Source organism: Corvus moneduloides, chromosome 8, assembly GCF_009650955.1.
Source record: "Corvus moneduloides isolate bCorMon1 chromosome 8, bCorMon1.pri, whole genome shotgun sequence".
NCBI classification, from domain to species: domain Eukaryota; kingdom Metazoa; phylum Chordata; class Aves; order Passeriformes; family Corvidae; genus Corvus; species Corvus moneduloides.
The window spans coordinates 6160502-6187197 of record NC_045483.1 but is presented as its reverse complement, the minus strand read 5'-3'; positions in this window follow the sequence as shown (position 1 = coordinate 6187197).

The following is a 26696-nucleotide window of genomic DNA, read 5'->3' as shown; positions in this document are numbered from 1 at the left end:
CCTATCCTTTACTTTCCTTTTTTTTAATCTGTTGTAAAAGTCACTACTCTGAGGAAAAAGCAAATATCTGCTCCTGCCCATACTGCACAAGTGTTGGGGCAAAGGTTACTTCTGGAAACCTAAAAGGTAAATTTCTTTTTTATGCTGAAGCTTTGATTTCCCAGTGACATGTAAAGGGGTTATTTGTTTAATTAATTATTAATTGCTGTGGTGTCCAACAGGTGCCAGGTCTTAAGTGCAGTCCCTGGGGCAAGCAGCCCAAGGGGAAGCGTGGTTCACAGCAACCTTGAGCAAATTGGCCCAGGAGAAAGTTCTGGAGCTACTTCCCATGTCCTTGTCAAATATCAAAGAAAAACAGTTAAAATGTAAACTTATATTAAGCATTGTACTTTATTCTGACAAGCTTTTAGGATCGAATTGCAGACTTTAGTCAACAAAGGGGAATTAGGCCGGGGTCTTCAATGGAGGGGAAGGTGGGACAGCTGTTTGAGAGCTCTATGCATAGCTCTCATCTTATTTTTCACATCTGTTCTGTTTAATTTAGCTAAGCACTTTGAGTCACAACTTGCAGCTGAAAACTTGAATCCTACTTTACCTGGGACTCGGACTGATATTCTAGATCTTAGAAGGAAATTAAAAAATGCCTGAAAGATTACATTATCTAATAAATTTCCCCCACCCCACTCCCTTTATTTTTTCAACTGGTGAAGATTTATTGCTTAATTGCAATTTAAGAAAAAATTTAATGCAGTCAAATGCAAATTCTGTTTGCATATGTGGGACAATTTTCCCTCTTTTTCTTCTTTTCCCCTTATCTTTAAAAAAAATTTAACTGAAAAAAAATCCCCCAAATAAGTTTTGAGTAAGGAAAAAATAGCATAGAACTGTTTTCTTTATTTATATTGTTGTCCTTATCCTGTTTTGCCTGATCCCCTCTCAAGATTTGTGATTTTAACCTTCTAACATCATCCTGAACTGCGGAAATATTGCCCTTGTTTTAGAGAAAGGGAAATTAAGACAGAGGACTCATAACCCAAGAGGTCCATGGGCATGGACACACTGTGTGCTTGGATCAGAAATGATCTCCAGTCTGCTGAGCTCCAGAAGGGGATGGTCAGAGCAGCTGCAGGAGCAAACAGGCTCCACCATTCCACACACAAGGATTCATGCTGGCTCTGTGGCAGCACAGAAGGAGCACCGCAAGAGCATCATGACACCAGCACGTGTCCAGCTCCACCAGCTCCTCCATCAGATCCCTCCTCTCCATTCCCCTCTGCCCAGTGCTCCCCAGCCACCCAGGAAGCTGCTGGGATGCTGCAGACTCTGCCACTGACACTACCCCTGGTACCTCCCTTCCCACCGGAGGTTGTGGCTGCTCTGCTCACTTCCCCTCACCAAAGCCTCAGGACGTACCTGATCTTTGTTAGGGCTGGACACAGCCCCTGCCTGAGCCCAGCACAGGCCCCCAGTGTTCCAGCTAATGGGAGCTAATGAGAATAACAAACCACAGTGACACGGGGCTTCTCTGCTATTAGAGAGGGCAGGGACATGAAAGGGTGTAAGGTAAGAGAGCCCCAAAGCCTGATACATTTAGATCACGGGGATTTAGCTATGATCTCCCTTGCTGCAGGGTCAGGCATGGCACGTGAGTAATTCCTGATCTGTGCCACTGCAAAAGGGACTGAGCTGGACTGGGAGCTGTGTCCAGCACTGGTGGGCTGGCTCTGCACCCCCAGCAGCTGAGCACAGGGTGGGGTGCCAGGACTGTGATGCCGTTCCCCACCAGGCACCACAGCCAGGTCCTGGAGCCTTCCAGCTGTTTTTTAAAACTGGCTGAGTAGCTCTGGTCAATGGGTGGCTGGTTGGACCAGATGAAAAGCCAACAAACCTCAGTACAAACACAGGCTTGGACAGAACTCTGCTTCACAAGTACTTCGGTTTGAGAGACAATTGTTTGTAGTTCCTCACTGTCTCACATCAGAGATCAGCTGTTCAAAAAATCAGTACCCAACACCATGTTTTACCATAATTTAAAACAATTAAAGCACAAATCACATCTTGAATCTGTTAACTTTCAGATAAGTATAATTAGACCCCAAAATGCTTTAAGTAGTGTTTACACATTTATTTACCAAAAGACAATTATTTAAACAAAGAAACATTCCCAGTTAATTGATAGAAAGATAGGAGAAAATGTAATTAATCATCATTAGAGTATGCAGCCCTTTATTGTTCAATGGCATGTCGCTGTGGGAACTGCTGGCTGTGACACTGCTCCTGTCTCCAGGACTTGCTCCGGGAGGAAAAGGGAGGTGGTGGCTGTGAAGTGGGGTGGATTTACCATGGGGAGCAGCTCTTTCAAATCCAGCACATCCTGGAAACACAGGGCCACATGCCCAGGAGGGGAGTGCCAGTGGGGACCACAGCAGGGTGAGACCAAAAGGACTCAGTGCAAACAAATCTGTTGGAAAGCAGAAGAAATTACACACGTCAGCAGCATTACACCAGCGAGGGAAGAAGAAAGAAGCCCCATATCCTTAAGCTATTTGACTCTCCAAAGCAAAATACAACAATATTAACTTCTGCAGGATAAGAGAGCTTTTTATTCCAATATGATATGAAGTAGCTTTGCTTGAAAGATTTCTACTGTGTTTTCCTTCTGGTTTCCCAGAGGGAAAATGGGGATTACACCAGTAAACCCTGAACAAGCATGCCCATTGCAGGAGCATTTCTTTAGTGCAGAAACAACACTGCTGGTTTCTTTAATTGCAGCAACTCGGACAATTACCTTGCTCACAAAGCCTTTTGGAGCTACATGAGCTGCCTCCTGTAAGACAGGGACCTTTGTAAATTTGGGATTTATCCTCCAAACAACTTGTGAAGGATTGCCACAACTTTCTCCACTGTTCAGAAACAGCTTGCAAGAAAACTCACGCTTTAAATTTCAGAACTGTTAACATGTGCTGTCATAAAACTACCTTATTCTTAACTGAATGGGATTCCAGAGGTAGAAAATACAATTTTTTTTTTCAAATTTCAGGTCTTTATATCACTGTGGTTGAATTTCACCAACCATAACATTGAAGTTTGAAATGTCTTGTTCTTTGTTCAGTTGTAGATATGCAGGCCTTACAAAATACTCTGTCCAAAAAAAGGCCATGGAATTGCAATATAGATGGTAATAATTTTTTTTTCTAATCTCTATAACCTTCAGTTGGCTAAGAACAGGATACATCCCCAAATCAATAGCTTGCTTTCTGGAAATAAGTTTCACTTTTTTCTTCCTTTTTCTCCTTCACTGGTTCTCAAGATCTAGTCTTTAGTCTTATAATTCATGACACAGCAGCTTGTATTGCACCTCCAGCAAAAGCCTCTTTATGGCACAAATGATCTATAAACCCCACCGGAGACACAGCAGCCCCCAAAACAACTGACACACTTCTATAGAAAACTCTTTTCTTGAGAAAAAAGCCTTTAGAATTCTTTAATTTGAGAGATAAAATGCATCTGTAAGTCCTTAACTGAAAACCAGATATCTGGTCTGGCAGTAAAAGGCTTTCTAATGCTCTGGAACAAATAAAACCAATTTACCTGGCTGATAAATTGATAAATTGATAAGACAACCACCTGAGCAGCCAGAGCAGGGCACAAGGCTCTGCACAGGATGGAGCTCTCACTGTGATCACTTCCACTCCATGGCAAAGTAATGAAAAAAGGAAACCATAGATAAAAGCTTTGGCCTGTCCTCTACTCCAGAGAGTGGTAACTGAGCTGGTCCTGGTTAGACAGAAAAGCAGGGGGAGCTGAAATGCATTAGTAGTATTTGATGTGAAAAGTTTGATATAATAAAAAATCATGCTTTTTGTCATACAAATGCAGCTTTCCACAAACAGCCTCAAAAATAGGAAGCACATTGTTCAGATTTCCTGGTTTTCCTGGGTTTGGATGATCTGCTTTTGCTTTTTATTAAACACAAATGATTATTCTTAGAAGTACAAGCTATTTTCACACATAAGTAATAAAGAAGAGGGCTGCCATATAATCAGGGCCTGGAAGGAGATGCAGTAAAACATGAACTACATTAATTCTAAATACTGCTCTGAAATTATTGTGACATCGACACAGAGTTCTGTTGAGTTGCTTGAACATCTTAATCACTAAACTAATTGAGGACTTAAGTCCTTCCCATTTTGTCAGTTCTTTCATCCTCAAGAAGCACATTTCTGTAGCTGTGGATCAGTCAGGCCTGAGCACTTTATTACATACATCCCTTGTGGAGCCTACATCTCATTTAGAGCTCCTTTTCCCTTTGCCTTTTAAAGTCAGGCTATCCTTGCTCATTTCTCTGTAACTATTTTTAATTTGCTTTTCCCAACTTGGAACAAGGCATTAAAAAATTAAAACCCCTTGAAGAAAAAAAAAACCAACTCCACAACAATAAAAGCAAAACGTGACACAATCCAAGGAGCATTTAGAACCTGTAATGAGGAATATTTGCTAAGTGAGGAGAAAGGTAAAGCAACACATGATTGAACATGCTTTGAATTGACAGTCCAATATATAGTTTTGTGCTGTGATGCAGACCATGCTGCCAGTTTTACCTATTTTAAGCAAAACATGAATATTCTGTCTGTCTAGCTCCTGCTGACTTGGTCTTGATGAAACCAGAAGCTACACTTTCCCCTCTTTATCACACTTGACAACTATATATATATATATATATATGCATATGAAGGGACCACCCACTAAAATGCAAAGTATTTGAATTTTGTCACCCTTGAAAACGCCCATTGTGGGCCAATTTCTTCTCTTCTACCAAAGGGCTCAGCTGATTTCAGAGTTGCTCTAGATAGAAGCCAGCCTCAGAACCAGCCTCCATTGCATTTGCTTGGAAAACACAAGTCATTCTTAGAGAAAACTCAGGAAAACATTCCCTGCAAGATGTGTGGGGAGAGGCTATCAAAAAAGCAAATTGAAACATTTTAGCACCTCCTCTCTCAAAGTATTTTTAATTAAAAATGTGTATACACACACACACACACATAGAGAGAGAGAGAGAGAGAGAGAGAGAAAGTCCATGTTTCAAATCTGCCAACTAAAATGAGATTTTAAAAGGGGGAGGGAAATTAGGAAACCCTGATTTTTCATTAAAATATGCATCATTTTAATAAAATAAAAAATGAGGATTATTAAGCTATATTTTAGTTTAAAAGAATGTTTCAGTGGACACATTTTTGTCAATTCTAGTCCCACATGGCTTTTCAACCAGAGACAAAACCATTAATTTCTCCTTCTCTCTAAAACACAAAATAGCATGTAAATTTGCTTCTCTTACAACTGGGTGCAGAACAATTCCCTTCAAGGACTATGAGAATCCACAATCACCCTGAGATCCATAATTTATAGCAGCCATAACATTCACTTACAGACCCAACACCCCAAGACCTACTCTCATCCTCACATACTTTCCTCCAAAATAGAACCAGCTCTTTCATATCCACAACAATGTGCTGGTGGAGGCAAGAAATTTTTTATTTGATGACTGAAGCCAGAGATGGATCTGGTCATCCCAAAGGCACAGGTCAGCCTTTGGGCTGATTGTATTCACTGTTGTCCAAGAACCCTCAAATATGGCAATGCAAAGACAGCAGAGAGTACAGAGTAAACACAGCAGTGGTGAGAAGGGTTTCAGAATCCATGCACAGCCTTGCAAAAGCTTTCTTCTGACACTTTTCTAGTCATTTTTCCTGTAGCACAGAAATGCTCTTGATATTCACCTTTGGGACTTGCATCCTTTTCCACAGCCCAGTATATTGATAATAGCAAGTTCCTGGCACTCAGCTTGAATTTCTGGCACTGCATCTCAGCTGTGTGCCAGTGTACAGCAGACATGCCCCTGGAATTCCACTGCTCTCCATTCCCTCTGGTGGGGATGGGTACATAAACTGTTACATGTAATGAGCTGAGCTTGGACAGAAGTGGGAGGAGAAGGTAAATAAATAAAAACTAAGCACAGAGCTAAATGGGGAGTGAGGCATGTGAGAAATCTGAGTTCTAGTCCCTGCTGCAGGGAAGATCCAGCACTGAGCATTAGCATTCAGTCTGAAGCAATAAACCCTGCTGATCTTCACTGGCTTTGAACTCAAGTACAATTACAACCGAAAAAGCACCTGAATAGCTGGACTGTCACACAGAGACATTTGGAGAACACTCCAGAAAGTATCAGCTTTAGGATTTTACTGTCATCTCCGGGGTGAGCTGGAAAGAGAGGATTCTTTTTCTGACCAGAGAAAGTACTATGTCTAAGTGTTGTTTTGGCAATTGAGTAATTATTATTTCTGTAAAGTTCACCTGACAGCTGGATCCTCTCATGCTAGGGACTACACCCCAATGAGCAAAACCTGTTGTGCAAAAACCCCTTGCAAAAATACACAAGACAGAAAAAATAAGCTTTGCTATCTTTTCATGTACAGGAAGTAGCAGCACACCTTCAGCAGTGGGAGAGCCTCTGAATACACCTACGAGCATATTTGCTAAGATTTTTTATAAACACACACCCCTTACATCCTTCCAGCCCCAGCCCTGAAACCAGAATATGATGGGCACAGAGACAATGAGAAATTTCTATTTCAGTAGAAATACAGAAGGAAGAATTGCCATGTCAGGGAGACACCCCTGTGCAGTCCCAGCTCAGCCCCTGAGTGACTGCTCATTAGATAGGTGACAAAAGTCTTAAAGGGCTAAAAATGCTTCACAAAATAAATTGCCACACCTGCTACTCTGTCCAGAGGGCAGCCCCAAGCTGGTCACCCAAGAGGGTTAGATGAGAGTATCCATGTCAGCTGTGAATCCTTGTTCCAGGGCACTCTGCCCTACAAATCCCATCTGGCCCTGCACAGGTGACTCTGTTTGTAAAGAGGGGTTGGTAGTTTTGTCTGCCCTGTGTGGTCTCCTTGATGTCATGATAAGGGCAGATGGGGCAAAGATTTTTGGGGTAGGGGGATAATGCTGGGGTTGGTCTGTTCTGTGTGCTACACTTAATCTATGAAAGCATACAAACTATCCACTCCCTGCAAGCACTGATGCAGACCCGAGGGTGTTGCCTCTCCCATGATGCACAGACACAGAAGGTCACTCTCAGCAGGACTATTTGTACTGGGTAAGAAAAGCAAGAGCTTTCATAACCTTTCTAGAATAAGGATGTTTCCCACAAGCAAACTTTCAACCCGAAGTACGCTGGAAAAGGGTGGCAGAATTTGGCCCATGTCTTTCAGAAAACAGCAGAAGCAACCTGCAGGTGCCTACGAGATGAGCCAGAGAACGGCCTTTATTTTTATACAATGAACTTCATTCAAAATTATGTTTCTTAGTTCCCAAGTGAGAAACAAAGAGCAACATGCTTGCCCTCAGGGCAGGGTTTTTCTTTTTGCATTTTGTCACAGATCATTTAAAATGTAGCTCTTACCGGGCCATTTTCAAAACCGCAACATACTCTTATGCGTCACAACATATCCCTACTCTTTCCTCCCTCTTGTGACAGGTATTTAATTGAGCTAAAACTTTGTTTCTACTAAGATGCAAATTTGGAAAAACAAGATCACCGCTGCCTGGGGCTTGGTTAGCTGAAGATAAAAAAGCAGCACTTGTTTTAGGTATGGCTATGTGGAAATGCAGGTACTCCTCAGGCAACATACCCATGGTAACCAGCTGCAAAACTTGTCTTTCTCGTTTGCTTCCTGGAGACTACAGCACAGATACGGGTTGAGAAGTCTGTGTGTAACACGGATTTTTTTTTTTTTTTAATAATATTGCCTTGTGAAATGTTGCTCATTATCATTTTTATTGTGACATAGAAGACAGCTTTCCATTTAAGTTGCCCGTTAGTCTGATTAATAACTTATTTTTATTTTACATTTTGTGTTTTATGCTGCCTGCGAGGCAAATATTATCAGTGTTTTCCTACAACAAGTAAGACAATTCACAGAACACATTTTATGTCCCGAGATCAGAGAAATAAGTTTAGATTTATAATACCCAAGGATTGTGGCTTTTTATGAAGTGTATAAAGAGGGCATGTTTAATTATGTTTTGTTTATATCAGTGCTTTGTCTGCAAAATAACATGAATTAGCATATTTTCCTATCATTGGCAGTTATTTCTAATGATTGATTAAATTTCTTAAGTGCAGAGTGGATTAAATCACAATTTCTTGCAAATAATTTGGGAAAGAAAAGATAGACCTAACTACCCAATTAAAGTGGGAGAGATCAGAGTCTGACCGCTCCAGGCAGAGTCCTGTCCATCTTTTACAGTGACAACAACAAAAAAAAAGGCAAAATGCTTATTCGAGGCTGAAGCGCTAAGTATGGAGAGCTAGACCCTAAAAGCTGTGTTTTGCTGTGGCCTGGCTGGAATTGTTTATCATTTTTCTTCCAGTGTCAGGTCTGTCCCGTTTGGGTTTCTGACCTGCTCTGGCTGGGGCAGGACTGAGTGTTCTCCTGCTTGCGCTCCTCAGCACAGAGCCACGCAGCTTTTTAAAAAAATCAAGGCATGGAATATTCAGAAATGGCAGAAGCCTTACACCAGCCAAAGCTGCGATCGCCACCCCCGAAAGGACACTCCAAAATTCTCTAGGTGTAAAAACCTGGCGTGGTACCAGCAATGCTGGGGGGAGTGTGAGGTGCACAAGGTCAAGAACCGCAGCATTCAACCCTCCCAAATCTTTGCTTTGTTTCAACCGGTCAGTACAACAGCATCTCTGTTCACCTGCACGTTATCCCTGTAAAAAATACAATTAAAAAAATGTATATGGAAAGAGTTTCATTGGAAGCGGGGAGCGACCGTCGGGCTCGTTTTGAGGCAGGAAAAGGCTTTTTAGGGGCGGCGAGCAGACGTGGTGGACAAACGCCATCTAGTGGTGGCCACGCGTAGTGCGGGCGCTCCGGGACCTTCCCCTTCCCCTTCCCCTTCCCCTTCCCCTTCCCCTTCCCCTTCCCCTTCCCCTTCCCCTTCCCCTTCCCCTTCCCCTTCCCCTTCCCCTTCCCCTTCCCCTTCCCCTTCCCCTTCCCCTTCCCCTTCCCCTTCCCCTTCCCCTTCTCTTCCCTCTCTCCTTCCCCTTCCCCTCTCTTTCCCTTCTCCTTCCCCCTCTCCTGCCCAGGGATGCCAAGTCCTGCCGGAGCTGGCAGCGCCGAGGCTGGGCTGTCCCCACATCCCGGGGCGCCACGACAAACACCCGCACAAGCAACGAGCGCTGAAGGCACCGAGCGTGTGTCCTGCCACAGACAGGAATCACTGGGGTTTGCACTGAAATCACAGCATGTTCCGAGCCGGAAGGGACCCAGAAGGATCATCGAGTCCAACTCTTCAGTGAATGGCCCACACGGGGATTGAAGCCCCGAGCTCGGCGCTATCAGCACCGCGCTCCGACCAACAGAGCTGGGCTCTCCCTCCCGAGGGTGCCTTTAGGATGCCCAGTGTCTCAGTGCTGGGCTCTTTTGCAGAAACACTGAAGATTTATTAAGCTGACACTTTTTTGTTGTTGTTGCTTTCCCTGTGAATTATTTTATATTGGGAAAGGTAGAACAATGCAAGTCGCAGTGCTGAGGTTTCAAGGTTCTGAGCTACTTACAAAATTCCAGATAGTGGCAGAGGCTGTGGGGCTTCAGAGTTAATGCTGACACCTCAACATCCAGCATTCAACCTGCCTTTCACCCTGAGGGCAGTGGTTTTATGTGTTTGGGCCACATTTCCCCATTTTATTTTTATATTATTTATACTACAATAATTTTAGTCTAAGAAATATTTTCTGTTCAACATAAATTAGATAAAACCACTCAGGGCAGAGTCTCCTTGCTCTTTAGCTGCTTTTGGTTTGGCTTTGTTTTAAGTATTCCCACTGGATATTGTTATTTCCACACATTTCCGAAGCACAAAAGGAATGCAGGAGACAGTCTGTGTTTGTATGTGCCTGAAACACTTGATATTTCAGTGCAGGAGCTGGATGCCACAATGACAGGTGCAATATAAGAACCACCTGTGTAGATTACTTCAGACTTACTCATTGCAAACACTGAATTTCTTGGATTCAAGAAGTTCAGAAGGAACTCTTGGGCTGTAATCCAGTATTCAGTTGCAAAGTTGATAATTATGGCATAGTTAGGGAGAGGAATTAATCAACACAAGCACAAGGTCACCACTGCAGATCTGTCTTCAATGCCAACAGGGCAAGATAAGTGGCCTTAGCAATAAGACCAAACAATGCACCTGCTACCAGGAGCTGAAGACAGGGCTGGAGTGTGAGAGCAGAGACAAAACCAAGGATTTTGTGCAGTATTTTGTACTGAGTATTTCTTCCAGAAAGAATCCGAGATCTGTATTTTAGGATCACTCTTCTACAAAGTGAAACTGGTGGGAAAACCATCCACAAAAAAAAAATGGGTATGAAAAAAATTTAATTTGCTCATTTGCGTTCAATTCCTTGCAGTACTTTGGTACTTTGGAACCTCTAAAAGGCACATTAAACCATACCTCATAGCCTGCAAATCAAGTGCTAATTAAAACTGCATTAACCCTAATGGATTGGAAAGAAGAAATCTAATTTCAAAAACTTCTGTTTACCTAAGACATGCTGGAAAAACAAACCATCCCATATTTCTCTTCAGTCTGCTTTTTTTTCTTTCTCTCAGCATGCACACAGAGAGCTGCTTCTCTTGCTCTGTAATTTACTATCATATCAACCTTTTGGGTGAGGTTTCCAGCATGCCAAACCTCTCTCATAGTGCTTGGTAACCAACTACTACCACAACTTCAAAATATATCCAACAACTCTTAAAATCCTGCCTGGAATGAGTCTGTGCTAATCAGTCACAGGTGCTGAGAGCTACCTACTCAATTACTTTATTATCTTCCTCCAATCTGAGCACCAGGATGTATTTCCTGTCCTGGGTGTAGCTGTTGCTCTCAGCTGTTGCTGGGACCAGGTCTGCAATTCCATAAATTCCGTCTAGTTTAGGACAAGTCTTGTCTTGTCTTCCTTGATTTCCCACATGGATGGGGCAGAAGCATCACTGTGGAATCTACTTAATGATGAGAGCCCTAGGAGCACTGGTGATAAATGACCTGTTGTTTAGGGTAGGAGGAACCAACCACTTTTTTTTTTTTTTTTTTTTTTTTTTTGGTGCTCTGATGTTTGTTTTCCTTGTGTTAGTTTTCCTTTTAGGTCCTCACATCCCATGCGATGGGAACATATCCAAAACTGAATTTCCAGCAGAATGTAGGCTTAAAATGTGATGGGAAGGGGGTAGCTAAGCTGTAAGTAGCCCCCCGAGGCTTGTTGTCCTAATGAATACCAGGCCACAAATTAATGAAGGAGGTTTTAGGAAAACACTGTGATTTTTTTAGCCTTTCAAGCATCAGCAAATCCTCCAGAAGTCCAAATAGCTGTTTACAGCTTGTTAACATGTTGATTGTTTACAAATTAGGTTGTCTTTGAAAACCCTGCACCTATCAGCCTGCTAATGTCACTCATCGATGAAGTGAGGGTCCTTTCCAGCCGAAGAAGAAAGGCAGACTTTGGTGGTCTGGTCTGTAGGGAGCCTCCTTGGTTTTACCTCAGGAACATCCAGTATTTTTGTAACCTCCCCATTTCAGATGGTTTTGCCCTGGATCTGCTTCAGCATTCACAAATTCATTTGTTTGTAATTGCTCCTAACTGAAACAGTTTCAAGCACAAGCATCGCCTTTGCTTTTTTGGATATGCAAAATAGTTTTTGGCTTTTCTCTAGAAACAAAGGCTGGAGTCTAGGGAAATTAAAAAAAAAAAAAAAAAAAAAAAGGAATATGATATAAAAGAGGAGCTTCTGTACAAGAAGATTTGTTTTCTCCCTGACAGCTGTACAGCCCCACAGGCAGCACAAATTGGCCAGGTTGTGAAGTCAAGGCCAGCGCCTTCAGCATTCAGCAACTTCCTGTGTCTTAATCTTTCTGTTTGGGGAATGAACTGCAATTTGTTTTCATTGACCCATAGCTTCAGTTGCAGAGTGCAGGATTACCTTAATGGACCAAAACTTGAGGCACATCAACTCTAATTTTAGTCCTTTTCCTTTCTTGTGCCTTTCATTCCTGGGGTGTCAGCAGAGCCCACTGTGCTCACTCTCCACCCAGTGCAGGAGGATCTGGAGGAGGGAGGGGATGCCCTGGGATTGTCTGCACAGCCCAGGGCAGGGTGGGCCAAGGGAGTGCTCACCACCATTCTCCTGTGCCTCTGGCTCTTGAGCACTGTTCCCCCACCCCCAGCCCATCCCAGGAGCCTGTTCCAATAACAATTAGGAACTCTGACTCAGGGGCACCATAAATCAAACCCTGAGCCCCCAGCAAGACCAATTTCCTGGCTGCAAGTGAATGTACTCCATAATTTTCTGTGTGCCACCCAGACCTGCTATTTAGCAAAGGCTGCAGGTTTTTCTTTCTCATCAAGGAGTGGTGTGGTGCATCCCTGTACACCGTATCACCGTGTGTTTACTCTGAAGAACATGGACCACAGACACCCAGGTGAGCTATCCAGCTCATACAGGACTCTCAAAGCTGTGAAAGATGCTCTTTTGGTTAAAGTTACAGACTTGAGGAACAGCAGTTCTGCTGCAGATCTCGCCCATATTACTTCATTGCTTTGTGCCTCAGGTACTAGACTGGAGACAAAATTTTCCTTTTTTTTTCAATTAGATTTACATCTCCATGGCAGAGATTGTATACTCAGCAACTGCTAAACGGGCCATAATCTCTGCAGTCCCTAAATGCTCCCACATCCCACCAATAACACCGTATTTTCAAAATACTGACACATTGCATACAATCAGGAAAAGAAGTGGAATGTGTTTCTCACTTTTCAAACTCAAAGTACTGCCAGCAGCTGTAACATCGTGGGGTACACTGACAAAACCTTGATTTTATTCCTTAGGGTACAACTTCTAGCCAGAGCTCTCCATTATAGTCAGACAGCTGCTGGACAGATCTGATACAGCTTCTTGATGTCCTGATACTGCTTAGAAGGCAGATTTGAAAAAGGTCTTTGGATACCTACAGGTATCAATAGGTTCTTTAGGAAATATACTGCACCCTGATGGGGGAACTTGCAATCTTCTGAGTCCCTTCCAAAAACTCGCAAAACAAGTCAACAAGCACAGGGAAAGCACTATACAACTCTGAAACTGAGCCTGAAGCTTTTTGAAGGCATCCGTGAGTCACTAGACCTGCACCGACTGTTTCACGCTCAATAAAAAACAGGAAAATAATTACCAAGTAAATCAAAATCTTCATCCATTTTAAATAACTTTAAAACTGGAGTCCCTTGTAACTGTGCCTGTCAGTTGTATTAGTCTTTTCAAAGAAACACACAAAAATTAACTGATTCCCAGTTCCCTTGCTCATCTGCCATTCAGCTCATTATGACATTGGTCCAGCAGAGAGTAAGAATTTGCACTGCTTTATTCCAAAAATTCAGGATCTGAAATAAATTACAAAGAGTCATCATGGGACTTCATCAAATCTTCTCACCTGAAAAGAATTTTCTATCTTGCATGGGAAGTTCCTCTGGCAGGAGAGATGCCTTTCCTGCCATTTTGGAGTGGAAGCCAAGTAATAAAACATTTTATCAAGGCAATTAGCACATCAAAATGCAAATCCCTATTGAAAAATGCACGGTTGACAAAACAGCTAGAAGGCAGCTCATCATGATACAGAAAATGGAAGAAAAACAAAACCCAGCAACTTGTATCCAACCAGTCACTGTGTTGGAGAGAGACCACAGAGGCCAAGATTCACAGGGTTTTGGACACTCCTCAGTCAAAGTTGCAAAACAAGAATAAAGTGTGATAGGAACCAGATTATCTTGGAAAAGAACCATAATAACTGTTCTCCCTTTCTGTCTAATAATCAGGGAAACAATAATCAAGATTTCCTTGTTTGTTGCCTCTTCTAAAACAGAAATGTTCACACACAATTTCCAGCTTTTCTTTTGCCTTGCAGGCCAGTGGGAGAACGGATGTCACATAGTCAGATATCTCTGAGATAGCAGCTGTAAGACAAACCCATAAACCCCAGGTTTTGTCAGCAAGAAAGAAAAATGTGTTTGAGATCCACTGTCTGTTATTTACAAAGGGAGAACTGGTTGTTCTTTTGCTTGTCAGACAACAGAAGAAAGTGTTCTGTGTTTAGTCCTACCCTTAGGTCCTGTACAATCAGTACAGTGGATGAAACAAGCTCCCAGCCCCAGCAGGAGCAGGTGGCTCAGGAATGCCAAATATTTTGAGACCTTCTATAACAACCACAGAGGAAGAAGTCCTCTTCTCCTTCAGCTGTCCTTGACACTCTGCCTATTCTCCACCTGCACTGCTGTAAGAAACTTCATTAATTGGTATCAAAGTTCCCAGTAGAGAAGTGGCTTCCTTTTTTTCCTCTCACTTTCAATACTGTAGGAAATTTCAGGTGAAATACACAAAAACTCAGCACAAGTTAAGATCAAAATTTCCCAAAGTGCATAGTAATTTCAGATGCCTCTGCTCCACAAACAGCTTTAACACATCCAGTGATGAGTCAAAATGAAATATTCACTGAAATTGCAAGCAGGCCTCCCAGCACTCAAACTATTTGAATATGCCTTCAGGGAAAGAAAGAGTTAATGGAGTTACCTTACATTTAGTATTCATCTTTTTTTCAGCTTCATCAGGTAGCAGACAACAAGCCCAGGCTTGACTTGGAGCATCAGTTCTGTACTAGCATAGTCTTGTGGGTAGCCTAATGCAATATTAATTGAACTGAAATCTCTGCTGAGATCAGTTACAAATGTAGGATCCAAGTTATTTAACAGTTGGTGCAACTGTATTTGAATTTTGATCATAAAGACACATGCTGGGTTAGCAGGGCCAGGGGCAGGGCCAGAATCCTGCAGAGCATTAGTGACCTGGGACTCATATTTTTGAGGCAGCATTTCTATAGAGAAGAAAACAGATTATTCCTATACATTGTTCCAGAATGGACATTCCAGTGATAATCACGTTACATAGTCAACACTTAATCTTAAACTAACACTTATTTAACTCATTAAAGGACGTGGGAGTGCGAACAGCAAAGAAACATCTGAGTATCTGCACCGAGCCGACTTAATTGTGTCTCCCCTACATTAACAGATGGAGATGCTGGGTAAATCTGGGCAGAACAAAGGTCTTTGGAAGGGGAAAAAGATGAGGATGTCAGTCGAAGTTAGCTTATAGCACAAAGCTCCAGAGCCTGAATCACTGAGAAGTCACAGGGAAAGGGATCTTGTTTCTCGAGCTGAGGTTGGTCACCTTCTGGAGCACCACTCGACAGAAGGGGTGGCTGTCCCGAAGCACACGGCCTCGATGTTTGAGAGCCGCCTTTCAGGCAGAACAGGGCAACTCCAGCACGAGAAGTCCCTGTCCTGCTCGGGCACCACTTAAGGGGGTTTGCACCCAGTGTGCCAACAGAAAGGAGCCCGGAGGTCTAGGCTGCAACCCCTCTGGAAAGCAGCACACACAAAAAGGAGCGAAGAGCTCCTCACTCAGGGGAGCAATCTTCCCTGAGGCAGCTGGGAGGGCACACAGGCGGAGGCAAAGAAGAAGAGAGGGACTCTCTGTATGGATTCCACGCTGAGGTTTATTCACATGAACGGACAGGGACAAATATCCAAATTCCTGACAGCACCCAGGGATTTTATAGTGGGGATGGGAAGGCGGGGAAAGGGATTCCAGCCAATGAGATATGGGGAAGTAGGCGGGGTAAGCAGTGAGGGAACCAATGGGAACAACACCTAGGAGGGACTTGGAGAAAGAACCAATGGGGTGTCGAGTACTGCAGAAGCTTCTAGAACTAACACACACCAACTAAGGGAAATGAATATACTTCGACTTTTACATAAAACCGGGAAGGGAAAACATGAACCAATCGCAGGGAAACATGGAGATCATAGAACTGGGGGATTGTGGGTTCTCACCCTCACCAAGGAGTGAGCCGCTTTAGACCTCGGTGCCTGACCATGACAGCTTGGTGTCAGTGGTGTGCTTAACAGTCAAAGTGGCAGGGGCCACTTGCACTGCCACGGATCTAGACGCTGGGTAAATCTGGGCAGAAAAAAGGTCTTTGGAAGGGGAGAAAGATGAGGATGTCAGTCTAAGTTACCTTACAGCACAAAGTTCCAGAGCCTGAATCACTGAGAAGTCGCAGGGAAAGGAATTTTGTTTTTTTCTAAATTGCTTCAAATATTTCCAGATTTTGCCACATGCACAAAACTAGAATTGAACATTCTTGTCTGAACAGTGAACAGCCTTTCCATGCTCTTAGTAAAACACAAAACTCACAATCCTACACATTTCTCATGGAAATTTCAGCTCCAAGAGTGAAAAAAAAAAACCAGCCTATACTTTCCCTTAGATTACATTTTTAACTAAATCTGTCCTGTGTTTCTTTAGGCCCTCTGCTCTTTTCCCCTACGTCTTGATCTCTGGAAGAGACTTCCATTGTCAGCAGAGGTTCCACCTTCCTGGACCCCCATCCTTACTCAGAGAGAAAAACACCTTCTTCACCTGAGAATCCGTTTGTTTACTTAGCTGTGTAAGTAAAAATGTATCGGGTGAAAAAAAAATAGAAAATCTGACTGCAGACTTAGAAGGACAGGTCATTTAATCTAAACTGCTTCATCCTAATAGGAAACTTCGCTGCATACGGCAGTTGGGTTTTGGCTTTTGGGGTTTTTTTTTAAAGAAATCCTTTAAAAAATATAAGAAAAACTGAATTAAAACCCACTTGCTCCAACGTGGGTAAAGTCAAAAAATGTGGCAGAGTGAAACAGAACGAGAGCACTAAAAAATTAATTCCTTGTGCTGTTGTTTCCCTGCCAAACCCCCATGCATTTAAAATCCAATCCACTGCAATTACAGCAGTCCCCAGCCACACACCATGCATCTGTAGGAGCACAGTGAGCAAGAATTGGATTTCCCTCAGTTAAGGTGTCAAGGGAACAGCCAGCAGGTTGGAATTGTATCCAGACATTTGCTCATATATACAACAGTGAAACTAAAAATACTTTCTGATCTGCATCGAGATCCAGCTCACAAAGCTTTGTGACACTTTGTCCTGATGCCATTATAACACTAATACTTTCAAAGAGATAATATGATAAAATTTACCTATGGGAACATCTTTTTACTGAAATAAAAAGCTCCACACAAGCATGTTGCTGTACCTTGGTGAGACAAATGTCTCAGGCTGAGGCAAACCCCTACAGTGGAAGTTATGGAAAATGTGAACAGTTTGGAAGTTGCATCTTCTTCAGCCCGCAGGCAGGAAAACCTCTTGGAAAGCTCATCATCTAAGTCATTGCCATAGATTTAGACACTGGAAGAAGCTTAGAGCTGTCTGGTTTTCACTAAAATGGCAGAACAGGGCCTCCAAATGTTCTGATATCAAACCAAGGTCCTCCAGTGCTGGCCTCAGGAGCCTGAGCAGCTCAGCCCCCACAAGCAGGGAGCAGCTGGCAGCAGCAGGTAAATCACTGTCAAATGGCTCCAGAGGATGCTGCAGCCCTCATGTCTGCAAATAAGTAAATAATTGTGGGGGAACACCTGGTTCTCATCCTACTTAACATACCTGCCACCGGCGCCCAGGACACAAGGGCACATGTGGAAAGCAGAGCAGACATTTATTTAAAATCACTGCAGAAAACATGACAATATCTAGGGTCAGGGGAGCCTAAGGTGCAGAGAGAGCTGCATTATTTTATGAACTGAAGTGCTTCTGCACAGGAGAGAATGGAACAGAAGTAGGTGGCCTGGCAAGGCAAGAATGCAAAAACCTATTTCCAGTCATAAGTTTCAGATTGAAATATAATGATACATTTCAATCACTTGGATGTAGTTGTGTAAGGGACTGACAACTCTCCTCATGTGCAAAATTCCCCATTTCAAAGTCTTTGCTTGTTTAAGTCTGAATACCCAAGCACTGTGGTCTGTGGTTGTGACTGGCATACAAAGTGATGCACAGTCGTGCTGCTGAGGCTGCATTTTACATTTCTGTGATTTGCTTCACAGCAGCTTCTAGATGATCCAGTGAAATCAGACCTGTATTGTCCAAACACAGGAGGAAAGTCAGACGCACAGGCACACAGAGGCTCATCACATTCCATCTTGCACTGGAGCATGTCTGTGCTTTTTGCACAGTATTAGAAAGTCTGTGCTTTTTGCACTGTAATATCCTTCCTTGCAAAAAAACCCTCCCTGTGCTTCTTGCACAGCATCAGACACACCACTGCTGGTCAGAGAGCTTGGGTCCTTGCTGGCTGAAAGGGTCTGTGGGCTTTGCCAGGGAGCTGATGGTCTTCAAGTTGAGAATTGTAATTATCTGAACTGTCATCTGCTCCAGAAATCTGCACACTCTTATAAGAGAAGTGTGGCAGGAATATCTAAGGTTCTGTAATCGAGAGGAAAAGGGAAATTTTTCTGGTATCACATTATAAACACAAGCTGATTTGCAACTGCTGCCAGCGCACGTCGGTAAGAAATGAGGATATTTTTGCCATTTTTGTGGAAATATATCTCACACATAACGTATTTGTGTAATATGTGTAACTTTTTAAATCATTGCCTCTCATTTTAAAGCTCTAGGATCATCTTGCAAACATCTTCAGTATTATTTTGTGGTAATTTTTCTTCTTCTACAGATGAAAGCATGAGAAAATTTGGGCAAACATCTGACTTTTGCTCCCACTACAGATGTAGTATCTTCACTGAGGACCATATCATCATACCATGTTCCCAAAACTTTTGATAAACTCTCACTGCCCAGAGAAGTTTGTTTTACAGCTAACTATCCACTCTGATAGCCAAGCCCACATAGCCTGGCACAGCTCCACTGACTTCTGCGGACTGACAACAATTTGCATGTGGCAGAAACATAGATTAAGGCTCTTTTTAAAGGGTTTAAGCTTGATTGCACCAGGGAGTTAAGCACCTAGCTGCCTTTTAAAACCTGATCACTAAAAACACTCTCCATATCTTCTTATTAGCAAAGCTAACTTCAGATAAGAAACTAAATCACAGTTATTCCCCTACTGGTAAACTTGTATATTGTCCTTTATCCGACTGACACCTACTGTCTGGAAATTATGAACAATACAGCTGTAGGGAGGGCATCTTAGTCAGGGATGATCTTGGATTCTGGACAAAGGAGGGAGTGGAGGTGCCAAAGTAGTCTGTGGCTTAACTTTTCAAAGAAGGCTCTCACCAGACCAGAGTTGAAGGAAAACTCAACAAGTGAAGGTACACACTTTAATGTGGACGACACTTATTCTTTTATATGACCCAGATAAAAATCACACTCAATTCTCACTCTGTCTGCTTTCCTAATGCTCATAAACAGAGCTTTTATAGTGCTTTGAATTAGATCTGTGATTTGTGAGCGACATGTATAATAATTAGACTGTGAAGATGTACAGTTAATCCATTTAAAGGTGTAAAGAAGTCCATTTAATGAACATTATAGTCACATTAGACTTGGAAACATCTAACTCTTTTGTTGAATAAAAAGAAGTTCAATGAGATTAACTTCTCTTAGTTGGTTTTAAAGAATACTCAAACATGTCCTGCTCTGATAGTGTACTATTCCTTGGTGCATGGTTTCTGCATACCAATGTCTTCAGTGTAGAAGAGTAAGAATAAGACTGGGAGACATTCTATTTCAGTTAAATAATTACAAATTAAAGAGGATCATTTCTACTTTCTATACTTACTGCAGTATGATAAGAAGCTGAACTCCTTGAACTTGTAATTATATAACAGAAATGTTAATCTCCTGGTTCGGTATTCAGTTCTACTGCATTAAATATATTCTTACAATTATCAAGTTTACTGCATGGCACATAGACATTTCTATTGGGAAACCTATTATTTGATCATATCAGATTTTGACCATAAATACCATAATGGAATTCTGTTTTCAAATCTCTCACTGCCACAAAATTACTAATGAGGGTTAATACACCTATGTAGCTTGAGAACCTGAAAAAACATCTCTATAATTTGTGATTTTCAATTTGTAATGCTGAGTTTCCGATTATTTTCCACAGCTTTGTGCAATTAAAAAAAAAAAAAAAAAAAAGAAGATTTAAGCTAGAGAACATATAAGTCCAAAATACGCTAAGTAACTTGTAATAAAGAAATTTAATTTTAAATATATGTACTTTAAGCAGCTGCTCTCCTCTTAGGAGAAACTCATTTAGGCTTAAGAGTTACTGGCCGGAGCTATCTTCTTTTCACAGCATATTATAATGTGTGCCATTGGCTTTAATAGTTTGGAAGTACAATTTACATCCTCGTCCATTTAAATATATAAAACTATTTCAAGGGGTAGGGTAGCCAGTTAGAAAAGAAAACAGGAGCATTCACTGACTTCCATTCCATTTTTTAATGAGGAAAATTGTATCTTTCCAGCAAAACTCTGGCTCCCAATGCTTTAATGAAGCTGTACCCCTGTTAAAAACTGAAGATAAGCTTTGTAGGAAGCCAACTCAGAGAGATTTTAGCCACTGAAATTCCTGCTTCCAGTGGAGATTCCCGGCTTGCTGCATGCATCAGGCCACATTCTTTTGCAGTTTGCAGAGCAAAACCTGATAAGATCAAGGAACAACATAATCCTGGCTAATGAAGGAGGACTTTTTATGTACTGTATGGGATGCAGTTGAACATTAGAAAGACAATCCTTCCACCTGGGGAGGCTGGGGCAGGGCTAGTACTCTCTCGAGGGCTAACCCTGAACCTAAACTGATACACAGGTTTCACCTACTGAGCATGCTGAGCCTTCCAGTCATTGCCTAAAGAAGCATTTTACCTGTCCTAGGAGCTGTCATTGGCACCTCACAGCTCCCATCATTATCACTCAAAACTCCCACAGCACCGTTTGCAAACCACTGTCAGAAACACATCAAAACCCCCCCAACATTTTACTTCCCAAATGTGTACCTTGGAGTTCTTCTGGGGAGACACTTCGGCAGAGGCTTCTACAGGCAAAAAGGACAGGAAGAAAGAGAAACATGAAAGAAGAGCCACCCACTCAAGACAAGATTTGCTGCTAAGGTTCTCAGGAGCTTATGCTGCTTTTGGCATTTCCTGGATCTTATGCAGTCCAGGCATTCTGCAGGCACCTGGGATTGAGGTAACTGGGCCCTCACTCACACTAAAGGTGAACCTTAAGGTGCCTCTGCAGTGCTTTGATTTAGCTTTGATTTAGCAAGGAGCAAGCACCCACCACCCCAGGGCCAGGCTGTGCCTGGCAGTCACAGGGCTGATTCCTGCTCACCTTGGCACCACCCCCATGCACTCCTTGGACCTCAGATTCCTCAGCAGCCGTGCTCTCCTCAGGCATTCGATGCTCACTGGAGCAAACAACTGAGATAAGGGTGAAATCGACTTTGATTGCACTGCATAGAGAATATACTTCCCTTTAAATTTCCTGCCTGCTTCAGTTCCTGGACACACACACAATACCCTAGCTAATGACTCAATCATGCAAGCCGAGCTACCCTGGCTGACCCACAGAGCCTCTCGCCCAGCCCGACCTGCCCTCTCACAGACTGGGGTTTGCAGTGCTGGAGCTCACTCTGTGTGTGCAGAGACAATAACTAACCATCTTCTAACACCACTAATTCTAAACCACTGTGAGTTTGAAATTATCTTATTTTTTATCTTTCAATCCTAGCTAGGCAGGAGTTCATTATCCTTTTATTATTAGCGAGTTTTGGCTACTCTCTAAAATAAAACTTCCATGTTTCATGTGAAACATCCTTGTCATGTGCATTGTGGTCCTGGAGGATAACTTTCTACCTATGTCCTTACACACACCTCTGCATATCACACACATGCTTATCTCTGCCTTTTCACACTGAACCTTTCTCTTCTCTTCAGTATTACTTCTTTACCCAATTTTTTTTCTGGACTTCTGATCACCCATGCTCCCTTTCTCCCTTCCCACCTTTTTCTTGAAGTGTGGTGTGTCTGAACATGTTACTTCAGCTGAGTCTTTACTTCTCCTGAGCAGACCTCAAGGATTATTTGGTATGTCTTACAGCCTTTATTTTTGATTAATCAACCAACAACAGTAGCTGGCATTTCCCCAAGGCACTTTTACTTCCCTCCAATGTGTATGCTGAGAAGCACCAGATCTTTTCTGAAATATACTAAATAATTTTAGTAACTGGTTAAGGTCAGCATCCAGTGCCGTGAGTTGTAGATGTCAGACTGTTTTCTCAGAAAATGCATCTACTCCTATTTGTGGCATCTTCTAGCACGCTCCTGTGTTCTCAATACACCTGAAAAGCTCATTGACTTTTATTCCAGGAAAGGTTTTCTCAGATGCCAGCTTGTCTGAGTCACAACACTGAGCCAGCTTGGGAATCTTGTCCCTTTCCTGCTGGGTTTTCTTGTTTTTCAAGTAGCACACTCCCTGCTTTGGAGCCAAGTGAATTCACAAGTCTGAGTGGACCACAGGACAGGACAGGAGCATGCTGGACTAGCTGAGACACTGCTGTGGCCATGAGTAAGAATGAAAAGTAAGGTGGAAGTGGATGATTCAGCATTGCTGTGAAAGGGCAGAAGTTCACCCCAACTTTCCAAGGTGAGGCCAGAGCCTGTCCCCTGCCAGAGGCTGCTGAGGGAGAGATGGCAGGGAGCAGACCCTGCTCTCCACCAGGACAAATCCTTCCCTGCTTAGTCAACAGGGACATATCTTCAGAGACAGAAAATGTCACCACTCCAGTTTAGCAGAGTCACATCTGGCTACAGCGCTGTGAAATTGTTTCCTCAGTCAGAGCAGAGCCCCACACACTGAACAAAGAGCAGCAAGCAGGCAGCAACAGCAAGGCAGCAGATATTTGTTTGTAAAGTACAGTTAGCAAATACTTGGAGGAAGTATTCCAGTCTCATTATCTTGTAATAAAATTCATATTTCCTCACGCACACAGTCTTACTGTAACATAAATATATCTAAATTAGGTTACAAAACTGTTGAGATAATTAAATAGTGCACATAAATGTGAGCTGGCACATTGGGAAATATACTGCACTGCTGTTTAAATATAGCAGATAAAGCCATGGGAATGAGGCAAGAGAATATACTGCTGTAAGATTACAGATATAAATGCAAGTCCTCTGCCGTGGCACTGCTAGAATATAGGAGAAAGTTATTAGAAACAAAATGAATTCAGTAGCGCCTTGAACTCACTATCATAGTCTGGGGCAAGTTAATCACTTCATCCTCATCCACTAACACATTTATCCACCTACTAATTCTCTACCTAATTAGAGAGAAATTCAGAGCTCTACTGGTCAGGGAGGCAGGGATTAGGGTTAAGAAAACACTTGTATTTGAAACCCCCTACCTCTGCTGGTTAGTGTGAAAGATCCTATAAGAAACTCCCACCCTAGCTAATCCATGACCCTCAGCAGGGAGGAGTGTTAACAATTTGGTTTAAAACTCACACTCTCAGACAAATGCATCAAAAACGGCTTTTCTTCTTTGATTTATAGGTATTACTTGTTTTTCCAAGCTCCATTAAGGACTCTTCATCATGTACTGCAAGGGGCATTAAGCACTGAAAGTTGTTCCCAGCTCTGTATTATTCAAAGGCAATTTACACTAATTATTGGAGTCCATGGTGTTACCCATACTCATAGAATGATCCATCTCAGCAGGCTAAAGTACTTTTGAAATGTTAATTTATTACTGAGGTATAAAAACGTCCTTACATTAAAGCTCAATTCTTTCCTAAATGCCAAGAGTTTTTCTATTACTGATATATTACATACTTACTGTTTATCTTAGATACAAGAATAAAGATATAATTTAATTTACTATGTAATAGGGCCTATAAAAGCCACTATTAACACAAATAATGCTGCATTTAAACTCAGGACACAGATATTATTCTTGTTTAGTGATTTTCTCTGTGCACATGCAAACAGAGCTGCTTCATGGAGGTGAGATTTTCAGGCAAACAGCTGCACAGCAAAGTGAAAAAAGTGTTTAACTGGAGAAGTGTTTCACCAATTCCAAAATAATCTCCTTTACCTTAAAGTACAGATATTGCTATGATATCACTGCTCCGAGGAAAATGCATTCCTGAATTGGCATGGGAGTGCACCCGTGTATCAAATGCCAGCAAAAACCCACTAAAAGTACCCGGTGTTCAGTTGAATTCTGGCCCAGAAGCTGCTGATTTTAGCAGGAATTATTTTGCCGGTGCTGAGCCACCGCTTGCAGGTTTTGTTTTTCTTGGTTGCAATGTGTGAAAATAGAGCCACGCCAACAAAAATTTATGTGACCTTGTGTTGACAAAAGCCCTTGAACAATCAAGGGGATTATTTCTTAACTAGCTCAATCAACAACTTTTACTTCACTTGAAAAGCCACTGGATTGCAGTCAGCAGTTGGAAGAATCCCTGCCTTGGAAGTGTCAGTGCCTTGGGATGCACAAAGAGTTTGTTGCAACTAAAAAAAAGCCCCCTTTGTTTTCCTAAGTCCTCTCCAGGGTCTCAGAGATAGTCTTCATCCATTAAATGTACGCTGTTGTCAATTAAAACCATCTGCTTTATATCTGAAAAATCTAAATAATATCACATAAACAAAGCTTGTCATGATAGGCTAAAATATTTTTAACCAAAAATTTTTGGCAATGTAAAATTTGCTTGCGTAGCTAAAATACAAAACACAGCTTTGGAATAGCAATACTCTTACTCCCAAACTCTGTCAAGATTTCATGCAACCTTGCCCCAGATTTCATTCACTTCTCCAGGTCTCTGTCTAACCATGGAAAATACTCCTTCCTTGTGCATAGCAGTTCCTGAAATGAAAGGAATTATGAAATAAAGTTTTATGCCAGCCTATATCTTGGTTGCCACTAGCACAATCTGTTTACCCAAATAAATCTAAATTCCAGAGCAATGACTTGGCTCCATAAGCTGATCCATGCACTGTAGGTGCTCAGAAGTGAGATGATTTGCAAAGCAGGAGCAATTCCATGTGGGAAGCATTGTGCTCCTTTGCATGCCTAAATTCCACACAGAGGGCTGTAATTTGCATTCACAACAGTTTGCATACATTAAGGATTTTTATTTTTTTTTGCATAAAAGGCCTGGTAGATGCCAAAGCAATGCCTTGTGTACAGAACCACAGTAATCCTACCTGCAAGTCAGACCTTTAGATAAACAGGCTTTACTTATTTAAAGCAACTCCTAAACTATGAAAATTTGCTTTAAATGAACACATGTTCTCACAAAGCATGTAACTGATCATGAAAATTATTCCCATCAGAAAAGGCAACATCCCACCAGTTTCTCCTATAAAATTTATGTTGTGAATTAGAAGTGAGACATATTATTATTTTGCAGCACTATCAGGAAAAAAATGGCACATCAGTTATATTTAATCTTCATAGTCACGGGGTATGTATTACCTATGGTATGTCTTTTATTTTGGGAATAGGTGGGCACAGCTAATCCTGGGCTACTGAGGCATGGCTCACCAGAAATGTTTTGGAAAGAAGTCATCCTAATATAAACACCCATTTTACAGCATAATCCCATTTTTCCATAACACACTGACTTTTTGGTATGCAGATAAGTCTGTAGGTTTCTATTTTATTCCTCACTGAAGGTTTGCCAGCCCTTGACAATTAGGACCATGAGTTGTCTCCATATAGAAGTTACTTCCAAGTGTGAAAACTGTTTTGTTTCTGCACTCTATTCCAAGCAATTTGTAGGAACCCTGTGTCCCACAGAAACCAAATCGATTCTCTTCAACAGAGGAACAGTTTGGGACATAAATACAGCTCAGGTGTCCTTTTAGGCAATAAAGTTTATTCCATGCTGCTCCAGACTCACCTTTATCCAGATACAAGTCTAGCAAAAGAAGTTTTGTGAATTTTCAGTAGTCACTGGCATTGGCTCAGCAGCACCAAAGGTCAATTTAAGCAATTTGTGATGAGTTAGACAAATACAGGACCTATGAAAAACATTCTGCAGATCTCTCTGCAGGAAATAATTTCTGCTTTTGAATTAGTGGAAATGCCCTCAGAAAATGACAAAACCAGCACAGGAACAATTTCTAACCAAACCTTTGCTTCTAAAAGTCCAATTTTAAAGATAATATACCTTGTTTACTGGGAATGTATCCAGGACATGACACACATCTTGGGCTGGCTAAACATTCAGCAAATTGTGACATCTGGGACTTAGGGAATTTTAAGTAGCAAACTAGAAGTCCATACCCTGTTTCCCCCTATAATTATTGTCCACAGTTCAATCCCTGCTTTCCTCCACCCTTTTTTTTAAATATCAGCAATAGCTTTAGCTCTTCTTAGAAACACCTTCAAGAAAACAGGATTCAAGCTAAACAAAATGGATAATTCTTCTTACTTCTCAAGAAAAACAAGGAGCTTCTGTCAGACCTCAGGTTTATGCACTCACCACAAGCAGTGGCCCGCCAGTTTTCAACAGCCTTGGCTTTGTACAGAGTAAAGATTTCATTGCAGGGCCATATGGAATGTTTCAGGAGAGAACAGACAGAGACAGCAATCTAACCTAGATTCCAGTCAGTCAAATGGCTGTCGGATCAAGTACCTAAGGAGTATGTTTTATCTTA